Here is a 23,209-nt window from a genome sequence, read left to right as displayed (position 1 = left end):
CTCATGGCCCACTGCTGGGCCACGACCCACAGGTTGAGAACCACTCTTCTAGATTTATCTTATCTGAGAGGTTTTTACAGAATAATAAGCTTGGTAGATGAAGGAAATGCTATGGATATACGTAGCATATCTTGGTTTTAGCAAGGCCTTTGATAAGGTCCTCTATGGTATTCTTGCAAAGAAGCTTGTCAAACATGGACTAGGCAATGCTATTGTTAGGTGTAATTTGTGAATGAACAAACCTAAAGGTAGCCTATCTCCTCATCCTGGAGAGAAGTGACCGGTGGGTTGCCACAGGGTTGTGTCCTGGGACCAGTGCTATTCAACAATTTTATAAATGACTTGGATAATTGAATAGAGGGCATTTTTATGAAATTAGCAGATGACACCAAATTGGGAGGGATAGTTAAAATCCCAGATAACAGGATCAGAATTCAAAATGATCTTAACGGATTAGAGAGCTGGGCCAAAACTGACAAAATGAGTTTCAACAGAGAGAAATGTTCTAAAAAGTTGAAATGCAAAGATACAGGATTTATTTATTTATACCCTGCCTTTCTCTGCCCCGAAGGGGACTCAAGGCAGCTTACATAGAGGCAATTATTCAATGCCTTAAAACACATACAATTCCAAAAAAAATTTAAATTACATCACATTAAGATTAAAAACATATTAAACATTTTAAAACATTCCATTCCATATTAAAATCACACCATCCATAGTCATAGTATAAGCTGTTCCATAGTCATTCCATATATTCCAGATCTGGTAATTGCACTGAAGGCCTGATCCCACAGCCAAGTTTTTACCTTTTTTTCTGAAGGCTAGGCGGGAGGTGGCTGATCTAATGATGGAGGCTGAACTTATGTATTCCTGCATGGCAGGAGGTTAAACTGCTTGGCTGTGTGGTTTCTTCCATCTCTATGATTCTTTTCTTTTTTTTATGATTATCTGCCTTGTTTTGTTTAGACACATCCATTTTTTCTTCCTCACTGGAATTGTTTGTGAATATGCATTTTGCAACTCATCTTTAAGAAATATCCATGCATCACAAACTCTTTTCTCTTTCAGAATTTCTAACTGTAGGATCTCACCCAGTGTTTCACTAAACTTAGGGCAGTTCCAGACAGGCAGTTATCCCAGGACCATTCAGTTTTAAAAATGTGGATGTTCCTGGGGGCCTGTCTACATCACACACACACACACACACACACACACTCCTAGCATGTCATTTCTATGTGCCAGGAGAGCTCCGGCTGCAATTTACTGGAGGCCAGGTAAGTTTTCCTTACTTTTCAAAATGGTTTGGGGCTGTGGGGGAGGGGTGAATATTCCCACTAATTTAGTCTGGAAAACTGTGGGAATTCCGAGAAGGCGCGGAATAAATCCACTATCTAATTAATTTACTACAAACCAGGATTTTCCTGATTTGTAGTGATTTAATTCGGGATTATCCAGGACATCATCTGGAGAGCCCCTTCTTTATTGCAGGAGTTACTGCAATAAAGAGGCTGTCTGGATGCACCCTTAGTCAACTCTGCTTTCTTAAAGTCCAGAGTGCATGCATGACTGTATTTGGCTTCCCCTTTTTCTCATATAAGAAATTCCAGGATGACATTGTCATTTCTACCCAAGCATCCCCCTGCTTTCATCTCATTGGCTGGTTCTTCCCTATTGTTTTAAGTTCAAAACAAAAATAGTTGCCTCCTCTCCATGTTCTGTACAAAGGAAATGTAATCCTCCTGCCATTGTTTTACTCCAGCTCCCTTTCTCCCCAGACAGTATAGTCAAGCATGGTCAGAAATAATGAGAGTTTTAGCCCAACAATAACTGTGAGGACTATACAAATATCACAGTGAATATCTTATTCCAAATCTTTACTAGGATTTCATCTTAATTTCAGAACTGTACGCTTCCTTTAAGATCTGAAGTTTTGAATCTAGTGCTTCCCCCCAAAACCCATAAGTGCACTTTCTTTTTTAGCTTGATTTTTTTAAAAAACATTTTATATTTTAATCAGAAAAGTAAGTAAATTTCACCAAGAGAATGGAACCAATTGTTCCCTGACAATAGTGCCAACAACAGAAAATTAGGATGCAAATCTCCATCCTCTGAGATGGAGTTTTTAGAGATGCAGAATGGCAATTTCTCTCTCCCCCCCCCCCCCCCCCATTTGCAAAACTGCAGATTGCTGTGAACAGGCAGAAAGTATAAAGCAATTGATTATAATGGTGATGCAGTGTTTTCTGGATCTCCATTTGTTCAGAAAAATGAACCATGGAAGAGTTTAGCAGGGAGTGATAAGTTGCAAAATGATAGTGGTGGTTAAAAAGCACAATTCCACAACTGTTCAGAGACGTGGAATAGCAACAATCAAGGACAATGGTGAGAAATGTCCAAGACGCAACCCAATCAATAATGAACAAAGCAGAGGGAACAGTGTCTTCTGAAATACTGATTCCACGAGCCTTTTTATGGATCTGCAGGAAGCTGAATATCCTCAATTAGACTTGCCTTTACTTTTGCTCAAGTACAGACAGGTGTCAGATTCCTTCACTATGGTGTGGTTTTGTAGAGTGCTGTCCAAGACTTGAAGTCTACTGAAACAACCTCATCACATTTGCTGCTGGAATTGCCATGGATTATGGCGAATATTGCGATGCCCGATAGGGAGTATGGGGAACTTATTACCCTATGCCCCACATTGCCCGATCTCCCCTTAACTCATCCCATGGGGGGATGTGTCTGCTGCCTGGCTTCCTCCATTAATCTCTATGCAACTTTGGAAGTCTCCTCTGTTGCTGGAGCAGTGGTGTATGCTGGTTCTGCTTCAATTTTGTCACAGAGCCCTGCCAGAAGTAGATGTACATTGTGGGATGAGTACTGAAAGGCTCCGTGGCAAAACTGAAGAGCCATGCGTGACTTAGGGCCTTTTACTTTAGCACTTAAGACCTGGCTTTTCTCTAGAGCATTTGATCTATGTTAATCATTAATTTCTGTATGTATGTATTTTTATCTTTTACAATTTAGCTTATAAATTGCCTAGAGCATCTCGGATGGAGGGCGATTAATAAGTAATTAAATATGATGAATATGATGATGATGAATTGGCATATGCCATAGAATTTTAACCCATCTGATGAGCTTGTTAGTCTCAACTAAAGTAGACCTACTGGACCAATAGGATTCAAATAAGGACCTCATCACATTAAGGGGGGATGCACCACAGATTGTGGTGAATCCGGCGGGACCTGGCAGGGGGTGAGGAGAACCCATTGCCCTGTGCCCTATATTGCCCACCTTGCCCCTCACCTCATCCCACGGGTAGAAGCCTCACTATCCAGCTTCCCCCTGTTGTTTTCTATGCAACACAGAAATCCTCCTGTGTTGATGAAGTGGCCTCTTACATTACTTGGACTTCAGCGGAGGAATGGATGGGAGATTCAAGCTGTCAAATCTGTATGGCAAACAAAGAATGTGGGGAAATGGTGTTCACCTACCACTCCAAAGCTGATTCATTGAGCTGCACTCTCCCTCCCTCCAAATTTTTTTTTGAGTTCTGGTTAAACCCTAATAAATGTTTCTAAGAACTTTACTACTACTATCCTGAATTTGGAAGTAATGAGTTACAAGTAATCATTACGTAGGAGCCCCTGGTGGCACAATGGGTTAAACCCCTGTGCTGGCAGGACTGAAGACCGACAGGTTGCAGGTTCGAATCCGGGGAGAGGCGGATGAGCTCCCTCTATCAGCTCCAGCTCCTCAAGCGGGGGCATGAGAGAAGCCTCCCACAAGGATGATAAAAACATCAAATCATCCAGGCATCCCCTGGGAAACGTCCTTGCAGACGGCCAATTCTCTCACACCGGAAGCAACTTGCAGTCACTCCTGACACAACAAAAAAAAATCATTATGTGCAAGCAGTTACTTTCTGGAGTAAGCAAGGTGTAATAATATCACATTCTAAAAAGAATATCATACACAAGAGTGGAGTTATTTTTCTGAAACCAAAAGTAACTGTACCTTTTTAAAGGGAATTTTAGATGCATTTTGATATAATTTATTCAAGTTTTAGGTCAATCCCTTCTCAATCCTAAAGGCATTTTTTCCTTTCTCAAATACATATTGAAATTGAACACTATACAAGCAGTGCAGCAGATAACATGCTACAGGTTCATTACTGTAACGCTTAACAGCAGCAGTGAAATACTTTCAAATTATTACAATAAAAGTGATATTAAAAAGCATAACCCCAAGCTGTTCTCTTCCCCCTTTTTTAAGTAGACCTCTGAAATGTGGGAATTAAGACCTTTGTAGCTGATGGACTCTATTCACATCAAATTTCCACACATTGTGTGAATCCTGTTTTTATAAAACAGATTATCCTAGAGCTAAATATAGATGATTTGCTGCAGTATCCACTGGAACCTGGGAGTAAGATGACTGCCATTTATTATCCTTCCAAATTAGTCATAATATTAGGTTGCTACAGCAATGAATAAGAAAACAGAAACATTGGGAATTGTGGCTTATTTTAGTCTTTGGTTTTAACTGCCTGATAAAGTTTTTCTACTGTCCTTTAGTGAGTACCATTTAAATTCACCGTGGACCAATATTTCTCCATTTCTTCTTCTTATTTTTATTCAAACTATTATCTCATTAAATCAAGTCAATGTACTACCTGACTTTTTAAAATCGGAAGGCAGTCCTCCTTAATAAGAAGGTGACCCAGATTCCAACTGGAACCTTTTAAGTTCAAGATCTCAGGTTCAGGAGAGAAAGGTGTTTAGGAAGCAGGTTTGGTGACAGGAGTGAAAAGGGCAGGAAGGGGCAAACCTTCTCTCTGTTTCCCCATTTATCAGCCATTCGTGCTCTTGCTAACATGCATTCCACAAATCTAGCCACACATTCTCAAGCAAACACCCATTTGCCTGTGATCCATCAACCTATGCATTTCTTCTCAACCACCCACTCACTTACAGACACACACCTAAGGTAGATAATAATTTGGTTTCACTTCCTTCTTACAAGGCATCTACACGAATGAGCAAAATCACTTCATATTCAGTATCAGGATCACAAGTATTTGAGAGTAAAAAAACTCAAATGTGGGAGAAGGCAGCCTTGACAGATTTATCCCTCCACTCTCAGTATTTTGAGAATTTAGCTTTTACAAGTCTGGGAATAAATAGTTATGTCATGCTGAATTGGCATTTGTGGAGCAGTTGGGCTACAATCCCTATCAGGCATCATCAAACCAAATAACGATGAGCTGGGAATAGAAACACACAGTTCAACAACAGGCAAAGGACCGCCATTTCCCTATCCTTTTTGTAGGGAGCAGGGGCCTCCAGTGGCACAGTGAGTTAAACTGCTGAGCTGCTGAGCTTGTTGACTGAAAAGTTGCAGGTTCAAATCCAGGAAGCAGCTGTCAGCTCCAGCTTCTGCCAACCCAGCAGTTCAAAAACATGCAAATGTGAGTAGATCAATTGGTAACGGTGCTCCATGCAGTCATACTGGCCACATGACCTTGGAAGTGTCTACAGACAACACCGGCTCTTTGGCTTACAAATGGAGATTTGCACCAACCCCCAAAGTCGGACATGACTGGACTTAATGTCAGGGGAAAACCTTTACCTAACCTTTGTAGGGAGAGTTATGAATCTTTTCACTCGGCAGGACCAGAAGATAGCCAAGGTTTGATTGGCCAGAAAATGGACTGGGATCTATTGGGAGAATTATGAATGCTTTCAAATGGATAATCAAGGATGTCTGAATCTATATGTATTGATATCTATATCTATATATTTAAAATCAGGAATAAAGGGCAGACATCCCCATCCCAGGATTATACTGATGAAAGCTGTGGATACTTGGACTGAGTTTTTTTTTATCAGCCTACTGTAAGAAAAGTTCCATTCTCCTGCTCAGGATTATATGGAGGTCCTTAAGCCAGGGGACAGTAAGGGCATCCATGGGCCAGTGTGGCAAATTTGTTGGGTAGCATGGCAAATTATTAGGCTGCGGAGCACATCGCCCTCTTACCATCCCACACTGAAATTTGGGCCCCGATTTGATCCTATGCTGTCCCTGGGTTTTTCTATGAGTACACAAATAGTAAAATATGGCAAAAAGAAAAAAGTAAAGATTACTTTATTCGTGGATGACAACTTGTTAACTTGGAACCATCAAAAGTTTTTAAAACATTCAGAAACATTTAGAAGATTTTGAAGAAGTAACAGGTTTGAAAATAAATTGGAATAAGTCTGAGATGATGTTAATTAATAACAGCAGAGGGGAAATAGAAGAAATTAATAAATATAAGATTAAAATTACTAGAAGTTTCAAATATCTAAGGATAAAGATAGTTTAAAAGACTGACTTTTTGATAAGTTGAAGGATGAGGTAAAAGAAAAATTGTTTAGATATAAAAAAACAAAATTGTCATGGTTTGGGGGAATTTGGCATCCTGAGAATATGGGTGATTAATAAATAAATTATACAAATCATGCACAACTGACATTAACACAAAACGTGCAATAAATCAATTAAACAATTAATCATATATTTTAATGTATTTAATCTTTACGTGCACCCACCACCTAAGAAACATGGATTCATTAGAAGTGTGAGAAATGCCAATAATCCATTTTCTTTCAAAATATGAAATTTGGATGCCCCCTGTTTAATTTAGTAAATGTTTCTAAAAGTTATAAGGAGCCCACTTTGTTTGAATTTGAAATTTTATTATTATTTCATTTAGTTATTCTGTCCATTTGTGCCAATGGGAACATTTCCGGGGCTCGTTTCTCTGTCATTTTTATTTTGTTTCATTATTCTGCCCATTCGTGTCAATGAGAACACTTTCAGGGCTTGTTTCATTTTTATGTCTATCAGGATGAGTCTCAGTACTGTCACTTAGCATGCAGCTGAGACTCATGGAGCTCCACCAGAAGTAGCCAATGGGAACACTTCCGAGGCTTGTTCCTCCATCATTATGTCTATCAGGATGAGTCTCAGGACTGTCACTTAGCATGTTGATGAGACTCATGGAGCTCCACCGGAAGTAGCCCTGAGTCATGTGATGGACACTGGCAGGCTCTGAGTGGCTGCATCTTGGCAGCATCCTAGGACAGGGCTGAAAATCCTTGTGATCTTAGAAGATGGAGTCATGAAAGAAAGAAAAAAGGGGGGCTTTCCCCCACCAATCAAAGGGTGTGTATTTCTTTCTCCTTCCTTGATCAACAAGGTCATCACTGACATTTTGTGTTTTATCTATTTCTGATGTCACTGCTTTAGGTATTATAATTAAGCATAAGTATAATCCTATGAATATTAAAACATCTGACTTGCTTCAATGTTTTTGTGGCATTTGCATAATTATAATCTTCACGACGCCTGTCAGATTCAAGCTGTCAAATCTGTTTACACTGCACTGGAAAATTATTTACTGAGAGGCACAAGTGCAACATTTGCATTTGTAACGAGAAAATGTGTGGTGCTTGAACTCCAAGATGGAAAAAAAAGATTCATCTTTCAGGTGTTGTTTTTAAAGTCAGGTGAATCAGATTTAGCCTTTTCCCACATCCCATTAATGAATAGGCACACATAATGTCCCCCTGGTATTTCATTCATTTGGAAGATCTTGTTATCTGGAAAATATTTGATATTTGCCACAATTTATATGAATTATTAGAGGAAATCTCTGACTGCTGAAGCCATTTTCAGGCTTATTGAAGTGAGCAATGTTACACATAAAGGGACATGTTCAATAATATAACAGAATTAGCCTGATGTTTTGGACTATGATCCCCATGATTCCTGATGGTGTTGCCTGGTATTTAGGGAAATTCTAGTCCAAAAGCATTGGGCAGGCCCTTTATTCCTTAAGATGAGGATCCAATCCTCATCTTAAGAAATAAAGTGGAGCTCAATGAGAATGCTCCATCTGTGGACTCCAGCAGTGGGTTAGCCAGCCAGTCATAACAATGTTAAGTCAACATTTTCATTACGTAGAAATTATTCTTATGTAAGCATGTGTCAGGTGGGGATCAAGTCATTCAATCCTGATCATGTCTTCTTATAAATTAGTTCTGTTAAGGTTGGTGATATTTATAACAAAATGAGCATATACTCAAGAGAACTTCTTGTTGCAGAGAGATGAGCACTAGATTGTTCTCTGCCCATGTTTTCATTTCAGCTTTTCCTTTATGAGAAAAATTGAAGTAAAACACCAATTCACTCATATCATATACAACATCAGAGGGGAAATCTGGAATATGTTGAATGTGGACCATTACATTTATAGTAGAGTTTAGAAGAGTTGCTTTTCTGGACTGTAGTTTTCAGCTGGTTGGAGAATTCAGAGAGATGTTATTAAAATAATTTTCCCCAAGCTCTAGTTTACATGATGTTGCCCATTCAATTAATGTTTCAGCTCATAGCCATTCTCTTTCCCCCAAATTCCAGTAACATAATTTACAGTTTATACAAAAATATAATTGAGGCCCCTTCCACACAGCAGAATAAAATACTACATTATCTGTTTTGAACTGGGATATATGGCAGGGTGGACTCAGATAATCCAGTTCAAAGCAGATATTGTGGGATTTTCTGCCTTGATAAACCGCTTTGAGCCGCTGAATAGGCTGAGAAGGGTGGCATACAAATACAGTAAATAAAACAATAAATTCTGGGTTATATGCCTGTGTAGAAGGGCCCTGAAAATCTCCTTGCTCCTGTGAAGTCTATTCACAGGTATTTCTTGCAATGAGCATTTAGGGGTGGGGGAGTATAAAGACTCCTGTTCTCAGTATCAGTGTTTAGCCTCCCTTTTTTGAGCAAGGTGATTGAGAAGGCAGTTGCCCTCCAACTCCAGATAATCTTGGATTACACACACTTCCTTGACCCATTTCAAACTGGCTTCAGAGCAGGATATGGAGTGGAGACTGTTGTGGTCGCCTTAGGGCTGGGGAGTGTGTCCCTGTTGATGCTCCTAGACCTCTGAGCAGCCTTCAGTACCATCAACCATTGTATCCTTCTGTATTCTGATGACACCCAAATATGTTTCTCCATACCTTCAAAAACAACTTCAACTAAGGATAGTGTGTTTCCTCTGAATTAATGCCTGGAGGATGTAATGGGCTGGATGAGGGGAAAGAAACTGAAACTGAATCCAAACAAAACAGAGGTGCTTGCCATTAAGGTTCCTAATCTGGGGATAGAGGTGTGTCAACCAGTCTTGGATGGGGTTGCACCCCCACTTGAAGGACTGTGTTCGCAGCTTCTGACTGCTCCTGGATCTGTCTCTCCAAATGTAAGCCCAGGTAGATATGATGGTCAGGACTGCTTACTACTAGCTTCGGCTGATATTCCAGCTGCATCTTTTCCTAGATTTGGAGAACCCTAAGATGGTAGTGCTGGTAACCTCAAGGTTGGACTTCTGCAGTGCACTTTACATTGGGCTACTTTTGTACCAAGTTTAGAAACTCCAGTTGGTTCAAAATATAGCAGCCAGATTAGTCACAGGAACACCCAGGAGTGAGCATATCACCCCTATCCTAAAGCCACTCCCTGGCTTCCAATTAGTTTCTGGGCAAAGTATAAGGTTTTGGTATTGACCTTTAAAGCCCTATATGGTTTAGGTCCAGGTTACATACAGGATTGCCTTCTCCTATACAATCTGCTCTGAACACTGAGGTCCTCTGGGAGGCCTCTGCTGCAGCCTGCTAGAATCCAACAGGCGACCATCACTCAGAAGACCTTTTCATTGGCTGCCCCAAAACTGTGGAACAACCTACTGGTAGAGCTCTGACAGCTGGATCAGCTGTCAGAATGTAAGACACAAGTGAAGGTCCATCTCTTCAGACAGACCTACCCAGACAATTTTAATGATGAATTTTAAACTTCTATTTTATGTCTAACTTTTGTTTTGTGTGTTTTGATATATATTTTATGGAAATATGTTTTAATATGTGTATTCTATAGAGGCTTTTAAAATGATTATATTTGTGATTATGTGTTTCAGCAATGTTGTAACCCACCTCGCGCTGTGAGGACAGGCAGGTAAGAATCAGTGGTCCTCTAGGTGTTTTGGACTTAAGCTCCCACAATTCCTAATGGCTAGTATGCAGGCTGGGATTTCTGGGAGGAAGTCCAAAACAACCGGAGGACCCAAGGCTGGGAACCACTGTGGCTAACTGAAGGAAGGAGATACATGTTTACAAATAGGCCTATGGACACAAACACACCTCCAAACTGTCCTACTTTGGTAAGAACAGTCCGATTCATCCTCTGATGTTCCACTTTAACAACTGCTTCTTCAGTGTTCTGGTTTCTCTCTCCTTGTCCCAGTTTCCCCAGTTGTCCTCAGCAGCTTCAAACAGAGTGAAAAATGCAAATGTTGCTTAAACTCAATTAATTCAGTAAGGACAGAAAGAAGAGGAGGGGAGAAGAGTGTTGCTCTTCTCAGTTGCCTAGGACAAAAGCAAACTGCTGCAACCATTTATAGCTTGTGTGTGCTCCCTCATTCTTAATTTTTGGTATCTTAGAAACATCAAATCATAGAGTTGGAAGAGACCTTGTGGGCCATCCTTGTGTCCCCTACTAAGCAGAATCCGTGACATGTGAGTGTGGAGAGGGGCAACCACAGACCACTTACTACAATGCAACCTGAGCCCTGTCACATGTACAATGGAGGACCTTCTTACAGCGACACCAGAAGCACTCTAAGTAGCCAGCTTCGGGTCAAAGGAAATCTAGTATAATGCCAAGTTTTTAAATTTGTACCCTCAATTCGCTTCTGACACAATAAATAAATAAATAAACTCAAATTATAACTAACGATAAGGTAGATAATTTCCAATTCTATGATTTAAAGTTGGTGAAAAAGCATAAGGTCACACCAAGAACATAAAGATCATTTCTTTCTCACTTTTATGCTGCAGGTATTAATCATGCTGTCTCAGTATGAAAAAGTACAACTTACCAAGTAGAGTTAATACCATTAGTTATGTCCTTGAGCATGCAGTAGAAGGAAGATGGATGAACATAAGATCAAAATGAATATGCACACCTATCACGATTTGATATCCTCTCCACTCAGAATTGTGTCTTGTCTTTTTACTGTACTTACAACAACTCCCCTTTAACATTTGTTGCTATCTCTTGTTAAATAAAACTCCACATACTTTTCGATTTTTTGTGTGTGCACAAAACTCTTTTTTTTACCATGGTGGGCTTTCAAGACAGTGCAAGAATTGCGTAGGGAAAAGTCCCTCCACTGATGTTATGTGCACAGTGCTCAGTTATAGCAGTTTGATAGCACTTAAACTGCCATGCCTGAATTGTATAGGGTACCGGGATTTAGTTCCATTGATACATTTGGCTTGAAATGCTCTGCTAGAGTTTCAATAAACTTTCCTGGACAACAACTTTCAATGTATCCTAAAAAGAGATACTAAGGTATCTAATAGGCCTGGGTAACAACGCAAAAATTTGTTTCTAAAATCGATTTGTATTTGGAGGTTTTTTTTTGTTTCGATATTTAAAATAATTACAAAATTTTCCTTTAAAAAAGTTTGATATTTACGAAATTTCGTAAATGGTAAAAAATTAACGAATCGATTTCCGAAACAATAACGAATTGATTCGTTAATGGCGGACGCGACCGCGAAATATGCTAAAAAACCTCCAAAAACTTCTGAAGCTTCCCTCTCCCTCTGTTCTTGACTGTTGGTGTGATATTATAATTTTTTTTCACTAATTAAACCATAAAACTGGCCCAGACATGCAGAAATAATAACGAAACGATCTCGGAACAATAACAAAACGAATACAATAACGAAATACGAAGCATTTATAAAACGCATTTAAAAATTCATTTTTTAAAATAATTGCTCCAGAATGGTTCGTTATCGTTTTGTAATTGGAAAAATTAACGAATTATTAACGAATTATGAATTAACGAAACGAAACCGCCCAGGCCTAGTATCTAAGGCCCTGTAGTTGGAGAAGACTGTCCTAGAGTTCTGTTGTAAGAATGTCATCAAACTACAAATCCCAGGGTTCTGTAGAGTAGAACCATGACAGAATGACAGCAAGCTGTTAATAATTGTTCTATGAATAGATGGAGTCACTCTGTGCATCGAATCCTAGTTTGAAACCAGCTCACTGTGTACACGTCAGTTTATTCTCTGTGGGCAAAAAGACAGCTTTCATTCCTCAAGCTTCCATCCCCAGAGTTTGGCAGAACACCAGATCCAAATACGATACTTGATTTCTCAAAAAAATGGGCGCCACACCAGAGCTTAATCTAAGACAGGACTCATTAAAGCTGAGCCATGGACTTATCATCGGTATCTTGAAACCTGTATTTGGTGCCAGGGCTTGCAACATGTGAATGCAACATGCTATTAATGAAAGCATATTCTGTCCAACACACGTATCCTTCTGCACTGAGTCATCATAGTACATTTTGATTCACCTGGCTGACTCCAGGAGGGAAATGCATTGAGCCCTGATCCTGAGCCCTCCAAGACGGAGGGGTTTGGCTCACAGGACAGCAGCATGGCCACATATCCCATTGTACAAACAACAACTCTTAGGTGGGCTGTCTAGCCCAAATCTGGTTAGAATATACTCGTCCTAAGAAGAGGCCTTGAAAGTTACTGTGTGTACGTAAGCACTGGATAACAGAGAAATCAGATGCACTCTTTTCCCCACTATGGGAAAGATGTGTTTATTTCAATTAAAGTAATTGACCTTAATCTAATTATTTAGTTCCATTGATACATTTGGTTGGAATAAGGGAAAAATCTTCTAAGTGTCTGCCTCCAGGTTCCAGAGCTCCCTTCCTAAAGAGGCCCAACTAACTTCCTCTTTGAGTGTTTCCAGACAGCACCAAAATGCGGGATTTAGTCATGGACAAAACAATCCAGGACTTGAGAAGAGGTCCACATACAGACATGTTGGTCCCAGGGTTTCTGTTCTGTTGTCCACACTTGCTGCTTTGTCCTGGGATTTTGCAGCCCCCAAGATGGCCATTGCAAATATGCAAATATGCAAATAATTGCATACGTTCCGTTCCTGGGTTATGGAGACATCTGTGCATACAGGTTTGGCTGTGTACTTGTGTCTGGGAACTATGGGGTGCTGTTCCTGTGTTATACATGCCCGTTCCTGGTTGCTGTTATCATAAAAACATGGGGAAAGTTGACTACATGGCAAACATTTTGTTTGTGTGTCACAAACTTCATTAAATGTGTGGAGGATGAAGTTTCTCTTGTCAGGATAAAGTTTTCACCCTCTAGCCAACTGTTGCCATGTTTTTAGGATACAGCCAATCAGGAACCAACATGCATAACCCAGGAACAAACCAACATTAAAATATCCCATATTTTCTGAGTGTAGGGACATACAGAGATTTGAATATCCTCATTTTCCAGCCAGAACTGAAATATTCCTGCACCTGAAAATCTCACTTTTTTTGGCCTTTGTAGCAACTGCAACCGCATTTTCAGGGGACATCATTTGACCATTCTCCATTTTGATGCGGGAGCTCCCGGGATAAAGGTACTATCTGGCCAGGCCATGAGTCTTTGCTATTCTTTTGGTAGCAGATGGGCTGTAAAGGCAATTCCATCTTATTCCAACAGCATCCCATTGATACACGTAAGGGTAGCATTCACACACAAATGTCTCTTTCTGTTTGTGGCACAGAGGGTCATCTTGGCCTTGCAGTTTTTCCAAAACCCTTCCAGTTTCCAGAAGCTGTCATGCGCAGGGAATAGAGGCCTGTCACTCACCAGGGAAGATGAGAGGGAAGGCTGAGGAAATTCAGACCATGAAGATCTAGCTGTTCTGGACTCCTGGGGGAAGGAAAAGGTGGGACAGTCCCTTGGAGATGCACCCTCATTTCTTTCCTCCTGACCAAGCTGAGACAATTGCATTCACCATGGTCTCAGTCACCTTCCTCTCCCTCTTTAGATGTGATGGGTCTAGGTCTCAGCCACATCATAGCACTTTCTTGGCAAGATTTAGTGAGAGGAGGTTTCCCATTTCTTTCCTCTTAGACTGAGAGTGCGTGACTCATCCAATATCACCTGAGTGGGGAATTCAAAGTCCAGTCTCCCTGAGTCCTGGTCCAACATTCACACCACTACATCATGCTGCAATTCACAAACTATTCATATAAAGGCCTCTATGTGGATTATACCTGTAGCAAAGAAAGGTTTTTTTGTGTTTTATGACTTGTTAATTCAATTCTTGTTTGGATATCTTCAGAAACTGAGTCATCTAGGTGTCGCTTGCTGCCCATTGGATCTTCGGGGGAAGCGGACCGCGCCTGGTGTTGTCGCGACCGCTGTTGTTGCTGGGGGACCGGGCACACTGGTTGCTCTCGGCCTGGTTTCCGGTTGGCACCTCGTTGTTCGCGCCTTGGCGTTCCGCCGTCCCTTGTGGCCTATCGGTCCATCAACACCCTCCGGCCCAAGGAAGGCTGGCTTTTCTTTGTGCCATCCTTTCGTCAGTTGGCTGGCCTTTTGCCTGACCATCTTGGCCTTGGCTCCGGGCATTCGGCGGAGCTGGCGCTTCTTGCCGCCCCAGGCTTCTGGACGTCTCAAGCTCAGGGAGGCCTGGCTTCCCACTGCGGCCATTTTCTTCGAAGGCAGAGACTCGGTCGCGGCCTTGGGAACTGGCGACTTGCCTACACTTCCACCTGTGGCCGCCTGTGTTGTCTGATTACACGCCCTGATGCCTTGACGCCTGTGTTGCTTGTCAACTGACTGTGCTGCGCAATCCGTTGTGCGGACTGACTGTGTTGACCAATTGTGTGTTGTACATTAAATGGCTAACTGTGTTGACCGACCATTCCTCTGCCTTGGGGCGTTATCATCCTGTGTGCAACGTGTGTCGAATCTCTGCCATCCATGTGACGCCTACCATCGCGTCCACTGTTCCACCTCCGGAAGGACTAGTTTTAATCGGTGGTCATTGTATTATAATTATATGCTATAATTAATTTTTATCAACGATTTGAACGGTGCTGTTATTTCTAGCTCGGGCACTTTAATTTACCAATCACTTATAATTATATGTTACAATAATTCTTATCAACATTGAACGGTGCTGCTAAATTTCAATCCTAGCACTTTAGCTGCCAGCACTTTAGCTCATTTGCACTGAAGTGGTCCTTTTAACCTGCCTTACCTCAGCACTTTTTCTCCCTCCATGACGCACTTTATGTAGACACGTCAGAATCAAGTGTTATGCCTATTTCACTTTAACAAGTGTTATGCCTATTGCACTTTAACAACTTTCTATATCTGTGTTATGCCTATTGCACTTTAACAACAAGTGTTATGCCTGTTGCACTTTAACAACTTTTTATTATCTGTATAGTTGATATAATTTTGTGTGCACTTTAAGAACGAGGAATAAGCGGATTGACAGTGTTTTATTGTGAATTTTCTACATCCCCACCCATGCTACTATCCATTCCCTGGTATCTGTTAACCCTTCTTGTAACCAGTGGTAGTATAGGTAAGGAATGGAGTGGACTGAGGAGTCCCGGAAGTAATATAGCATGGGATGAAGCTATGAATGTAGACTGCGTCATGGAGGAGGGAGGGTGTTCCAGTGGCCAGGGAGCCCCCATAGAAGTCGTGGTGGGGAGGGGGAGATACGGGAAAGGGAGACCTTTAATTCGGCCTAGGGAACGTGGATCAACATTAGTAATTCCAAAGCGGTCTCCTGATGTGGGAAGTCGGTGTAACCAGGAAGGCGGTCCCTCCGGGTTGAAGGTGGTGCTGTTGAACGCCAGATCTGTCAATGGTAAAACAGCTTTCATCCAGGATTTTATCCTGGATCAACGGGCAGATCTGGTGTGCATCACAGAGACCTGGCTGGATGAAGCTGGAGGAGTGAATTTGACCCAGCTTTGTCCACCAGGTTTCTCTGTGCAGCACCAACCGAGATCCGGAGGGCGGGGAGGCGGGGTTGCAGTGGTCTATAGAGATTCCATTTGTCTGACCAGGGGCCCCATCCCGCAGTCAACAAAATTTGAATGCGTCCACCTGAGGGTGGGTGACCGGGACAGTTTAGGGATTCTGTTAGTGTACCGTCCACCTCGCTGCACTACAGACTCCCTGACTGAGCTAGCGGGGGTGGTCTCGGACCTGGCGTTGGAGTCCCAACGGCTACTTGTAATGGGGGACTTCAACGTCCACGCCGAGGCCATCTTATCGGGAGCGGCTCAGGACTTCATGTCTGCCATGGCAACCATGGGGCTGTCCCAACAGGTATCTGGCCCCACCCACAGTGCTGGACATACAATGGACTTGGTTTTCTGTCAGGGATGGGAGGAAGGTGGCGGTGTTGAGGAGTTATCCATCTCTCCGTTGCCATGGACCGACCACCACCTGGTCAGCTTTAGACTCACTGCACCCCCTAACCTCTGCAGAGGTGGAGGACCCATTAAGTTGGTCCGCCCCAGGAGGCTTATGGATCCGGATGGATTCCTGACGGCTCTTGGGGAATTTCCCGCCTCCTCGGTTGGTGATCCTGTCGATGCCCTGGTCGCTCTCTGGAATGGGGAGATGGCTAGGGCAATAGACACGATCGCCCCAGAACGTCCCCTCTTGAGTAGCCGAGCTAAACCAGCTCCTTCGTTCACTGAGGAGCTGGCAGCGTTGAAGCGAAAGAAGAGGGTACTAGAGAGCGTGTGGCGTTCGGATCCGAGCGAGCCAAATCGAACACGGTTTGTGTCCTTTTTAAGGGCATACGCCGCGGCAATAAGAGCCGCAAAGAAGACCTTCTTTGCGGCCACTATTGCGTCTGCAAAGAACCGTCCGGCTGAACTGTTCCGAGTTGTCAGAGGCCTGTTAAAGCCCACCATGCAGGATGGGTGCCCTGATGACTCGGCAGCTCGCTGTGAAGCCTTTGCTCAGTTCTTTGCAGACAAAGTCGCTTTGATCCGCTCTGGTCTGGATACCATATTAACGGCAGTCTCTGAGGATGTAACACGAGCATCTGCTTGTCCGGTTTTGATGGATTCATTTCAATTGGTTCAATCCGAGGATGTGGACAAGGTGCTTGGAGGAATGAGAGCTACCACATGCATCCTAGACCCCTGCCCATCCTGGCTTCTGAAGGAGGCCAGAGGGGGATTGGCCGAGTGGGTGAAGGTGGTGGTTAATGCCTCCCTTCGGGAAGGCATATTTCCAGCCAGCTTAAAGCAAGCTGTGATAAAACCGCTGTTGAAGAAACCATCACTGGACCCCACTCAATTCATCAACTATCGGCCTGTTTCCAATCTCCCCTTTTTGGGCAAAGTCATGGAACGTGTGGTGGCCTCACAACTCCAGGCATTCTTGGTAGACACGGATTATCTGGATCCGGCACAGTCTGGCTTCAGGCCGGGGCATGGTACCGAGACAGCTTTGGTCGCCTTAGTCGATGATCTGCGCCGGGAGCTCGACAGGGGGAGTGTGTCCCTGTTGGTGCTGCTGGACCTCTCAGCGGCCTTCGATACTGTCGACCACGGTATCCTTCTGGGACGCCTCGCGGGAATGGGTCTTGGAGGAACTGTTCTACAGTGGCTCCGCTCATTCCTCGAGGGTCGGTCTCAGAAGGTGTTACTGGGAGACTCCTGCTCAACCCCACAACCTTTGTCTTGTGGGGTTCCTCAGGGTTCAATATTGTCTCCCATGTTGTTCAACATCTACATGAAGCCGCTGGGTGAGATCATCCGGAGTTTCGGGGTGCGATGTCATTTGTACGCAGATGATGTCCAACTCTGTCACTCCTTTCCACCTGTCACTAAGGAGGCTGTCGAGGTCCTGAACCGGTGCTTGGCCGCTGTGACAGTCTGGATCGGGGTGAACAAATTGAAATTGAATCCAGACAAGACAGAGGTACTCCTGGTCAGTCGCAAGGCCGAACAGGGTATAGGGTTACAGCCTGTGTTGGATGGGGTCGCACTCCCCCTGAAGACGCAGGTTCGCAGTTTGGGTGTGATCCTGGACTCATCGCTGAGCCTGGAACCCCAGGTTTCGGCGGTGACCAGGGGAGCATTCGCACAGTTAAAACTCGTGCGCCAACTGCGCCCGTACCTTGGGAAGTCTGACTTGGCCACGGTAGTCCACGCTCTGGTTACATCCCGTTTAGACTACTGCAACGCTCTCTATGTGGGGTTGCCTTTGAAGACGGCTCGGAAGCTCCAATTAGTCCAACGGTCGGCAGCCATGATACTAACAGGAGCGGAGCACAGGGAGCACACAACTCCTCTGCTGCACCAGCTCCACTGGCTGCTGATTTGCTACCGGGCTCAATTCAAAGTGCTGGCGTTGGCCTTTAAAGCCCTAAACGGTTCTGGCCCAACCTACCTATCCGAACGTATCTCAGCCTATCAGCCCACCAGGACCCTAAGATCTTCTGGGGAGGCCTTGCTCTCTATCCCGCCTGCTTCACAGGTGCGGCTGGCGGGGACGAGAGACAGGGCCTTTTCTGTGGTGGCCCCTCGGCTCTGGAACGCCCTTCCCATGGAGGTAAGATCAGCCTCCTCGCTGATGGTATTCCGAAGAAGACTAAAGACTTGGATGTTCAAGCAGGCATTTGGCTAATTCGGTACAATGAATGTGTTGATTACGGATTGGTAATATGGATGATGCAATTGGACCACGATTTTAGTTAGGAGATGTATTGGATTGTGATTTCGTGTAATATTGTGTATTATGTTTTTTATGGTTTTAATTGTATACTGTGCACTGTATATTTTGTTGTAAACCGCGTTGAGTCGCCAATTAGGCTGAGAAACGGCGGTATACAAGGACAGTAAATAAATAAATAAATAAATAAATAAATAAATAAAAAGAATGTGCTCTCTTAACTTGTTTTATTTCACTAAAAGTAACACAATCTTATTGTTGAAGGCTTTCATGGTCGCAATTACTGGTTTGTTCTGAGTTTTCCGTGCTATATGGTCATTTTCTAGAAGCATTCTCTCCTGACCTTTCGCCTGCATCTATGGCAGGCATCCTCAGAGGTTGGGAGGTCTGTTGGAAATGAGGAAAAGGGGATTTATATATCTGTTGAATGTCTGGCTACCAGTATTAAGAAAAACTCTAAAATCTTAACAGAACAACACTCAAAAACAGAGAAATTCCAGACAAAACAACCAGGGCCAGCTAATCACCTCCCAACAAAGGATTCCCCCGGGGAATAAGAAGCCAGACCTGGAAATTGCTTGGCCATTAAATGCTAATCAAAGTGGCCAATTGAAACATTCACACCTACCTAAAACAAACAGTTCTTTCTCCTACTCTGGATATTCCACAGATATATAAACCCCATTTTCCTAGTTTCCAACAGAACTTCCAACCTCTGAGGATGCCTGCCATAAATGCAGGAGAAATGTCAGGAGAGAATGCTTCTGGAACATGACCATACAGCCCAGAAAACTCACAATAAACTAATACAATCTTTCATAATTCCTTTGAAAAGAAATTACAAACGTGTCTATATAAATCTGGCCACAAGGGGGCGCAGCCACACAAAATTACATGTAGAGAGAAAATTGTGATGTTTATAAAATGCAAAATGAAATAATCCAGCCATTTTTACAGCGCATCAGAGACTAAATTATGCATTGTGTGTTGCTTTTTAAATGTCATTTCAGATGCTGAACGCTCCATCTCGGCTACAGCTAGAGTTTTTGTTTTCTCAGTTTTTAAACCTGTCTCCCAACAACAAAACATGCAATTTCACTCACACAGAGAAACAAAACAAATTGGTGACAGGTTGTAGGGAAGTTTTGATAGTAAATCTTGCTCATCACTGTAGGGCCACACAGATCACAGAGCCTGGCTCTTTCTCTCTAGTTTTTATGATGAGAAGGAGGCATCTCAGGGTGAGAGCAGTGTCTTTGAAAAGTGTGTGCATGTATTCTTCCTTGTTAGACTAAAAAGATGAATGACATATTCATTGCAATTATGGCTGATTCTTAACATATTCTGCTTAATGCAATCACTAAAGCCAACTTCCCGCTATGATACTCCCACAAACTACCCATTTCAACATTGTCATGGGCTGTTCCTTAGTCTCAGCATTGAATTATGAAATATCACCTTGGAATAGTAGCAACCCAACAAGTCTTCATATCTGCTGACATCTACTGTGGCTGGTGAAAGTATATGCAATGTTAGGGCCTTAGAACATGGTTGAGTTAGTTAATAGTTTGTGTTATTGAAACAGCATTGAGAGTTTATTAAACTGTTGACTATCTCTGTATCTGGGTGGGGAATCTATGGGTCTCCAAATGGTGTTGCCATGCCAAATCCATCAGCCTTAGCTAATGCAGCCATTAGCGAAAGATAATAGGATTGACAGTTCTCTATCAAAAGGGTCACACATTCTTTAGCTGTAGATTGCACATAACACATGAACATTGTCTATGCATATTTGTGCAGGTGATCCACACTTTTATTACATCTCGAATAGACTACTGCAATGTGCCCTACATGGGGTTGCCTTTGAAGACTGTTTGGAAGCTTCAAGTGGTCCAATGGGCAGCAGCCAGATTTCTCACTAGAGCAGCGAACAAGGAAGATACAATTCCACTGTCTACCAGTCTGCTACCAAGCACAATTCAAAGTGTGGGCTATAGCCTATAAAGCCCTAAACGGTTCTGACCCAACTTATCTGTCCTAATGTATCTCCCACTATGAACCTTCTCGAAGGTGAAGATCTTCTGATGAGGCCCTGCTCTCGGCCCCACCTCTCTCGTGGTGCAATTGGTGGGAATGAGGAACAGTGCCTTCAAAGTGCCAGCTATGGAACTTCCTCCCAGTGAAATTAGATCAGTTCCCTCCCTCCTGATCTTCAGAAAGAAATTAAAAGCATGGCTGTGGGACCAAGCCTTTGGAGAGTAATGCAGTGCAAGAAATGAAGATGGAATATGTGTAATCACAACTGTAATGACTCCTTGAGTATGATTTCGGATTATGTGACTTTTAATAATTGGTCTAAATGTTTATATGCTTTTTTATGTTTTAATATATATGTTTATTTTATGATATGTCTGTTTTATGTAGCATCGAATTGTTGCCTATTGTAAGGCCGCTCTGAGTCCCTTTCAGGGTGAGAGAGTGTGCAGTATAAATAAGGTCAATAAATAAATAAATAAAAATATGTGAGAATGTCTACTGTGGCAACAGTTAGATCCCTCCACCACCCCCCAAATGGCAGCATGACAAATGTCTCATTATAGCATTTCTGTTTATTGCGAGGAAACCCATTATTTCTTAACAGAAAAAGATGGCTTATCCATGCTTTTTGGAATCTCTTTTTTGACACACAACACAGGCCAGTGGGTGCAGGAGGCTTGTCACCTGGAGCAAGTTATGTGATTTGAGCACTTAGCCACTTGGAACAGTCATTGTTATCACCTTCAATTCTGCACAGGCCACTGAGCAGTCAGCAGCTGCTAAAGTAGTCACTAGGGATGATTTCTTCGTGTACTTTCTTCTGGGAAATATCCATGGATTGCTTGTGTTATTTCATGCCAGGCCCGGGCAATATTTTATTGGTCTTCCTGTCACTTGTCAGCTTAAGTTATGTTTTGGAACAATTCTCTAGATACATTCCATAGACAAAAATCAGGACACATCCGACCAAGTAATCTTAGAGTTGCGTTTCTCAACCTGTGGGTCAGGACCACTTGGGGGGGGGGGGGTCGCAAAGACCATCAGAAAAGACAGTCAGAAAATACAATATTTTCTGATGGCTCCCACCCTAGCACCATATCCTCAAGGGGACAAGGGCAATCTTCAAGGAACCGCTAACAGTGTGGTATCAAACCAACTCTAAATAATGATTTTGACATTGAACCTACCATGCTCAGCACAATAGCATGTAGTGTCCCTCTCACTTGGTATAAGTCCAGGGTGTTTCCTTCCAGTGCTCCATCAGAAAATGCAAACATCATCAGAAAACAGAGTATTTTCTGTTAGTCATGTGGGTTCTGTGTGGGAAGTTTGGCCCAATTCTATCATCGGTGGGGTTCAGAATGTTCTTTGATTGTAGGTGAGCTATAAATCCCAGCAACTACAAATATGAAGCTATATTTCCCCCAAACTCCACCAGTGTTCACATTTGGGCATGTTGAGTATTCGTGCCTAGTTTGTTCCAGATACGCCATTGTTTGAGTCCACAGTACTCTCTGGATGTAGGTGAACTACAACTCCAAAACTCAAGATCACTGCTCACCAAACCCTTCCAGTGTTTTCTGTTGGTCATGGGAGTTCTGTGTGCCAAGTTTGGTTCAATTCCATCATTGGTGGAGTTCAGAATGATCTTTGATTGTAGGTTAACTATAAATCCCAGCAACTACAACTCCCAAATGACAAAATCAACCCCCTCCCAAACCCCACCAGTATTCAAATTCGGGTATATCGGGCATTTGTGCCAAATTTGGTCCAGCGAATGAAAATACATCCTGTGTATCAGATATTTACATTACGATTCATAACAGTAGCAAAATTGCAGTCATGAAGTAGCAATCAAAATAATTTTATGGTTGGGGGTCACCACAACATGAGGAACTGTATTAAGGGTCGCAGCATGAGGAAGGTTGAGAACCACTGTCTTAGAGAATAGTCAGCAAGCTATTGGTAACTCTAGCAATTACAATCCAAAAAAGTAACTTTCCCAAGCTCTTGAACTTGGCAATCCTGAATTAATAACATGCAAGAAATGCTATCAATAACTTTTGTCATCTGTATTCTGGTATGGTTTAGCCACATTTGTCCCAGTTCTCATCTGTGAAATGTTGGAGGGAATGGTTATATTCACATATTATTTCCCTCCCTCCTTGCCCCCTTCATTCCTCCCTTTTTGTGACCTTGTTGTTAGTGCAACTCCCTGAGAGAATTATGAAAGCACATTTTACTTGTAAAAAAAAACAAGTGGCATAAAGAAATAACATCTGTGTTAATCTACAGAGGCATAAAATCTTCAGAATAAATCAAGAGTGGAATACACTTTGTTGACAACTCAGTCATGCTTGGCGTTTGGGTAGTTATATTGATTTCCCAGTAGTTAAAAATAATGCCCTTTAAAGAGCTCGACAGCTTATCTGTCAAATCTGAAAGAAAATTGCAGATGTATTTTAATTGTGGAGTATTGTACACTTGATTTTTTTCCTCTTTGGTGT

This window comes from Anolis sagrei, chromosome 5 (genome assembly GCF_037176765.1).
Source record: "Anolis sagrei isolate rAnoSag1 chromosome 5, rAnoSag1.mat, whole genome shotgun sequence".
NCBI classification, from domain to species: domain Eukaryota; kingdom Metazoa; phylum Chordata; class Lepidosauria; order Squamata; family Dactyloidae; genus Anolis; species Anolis sagrei.
This window is presented reverse-complemented; position numbering follows the sequence as displayed.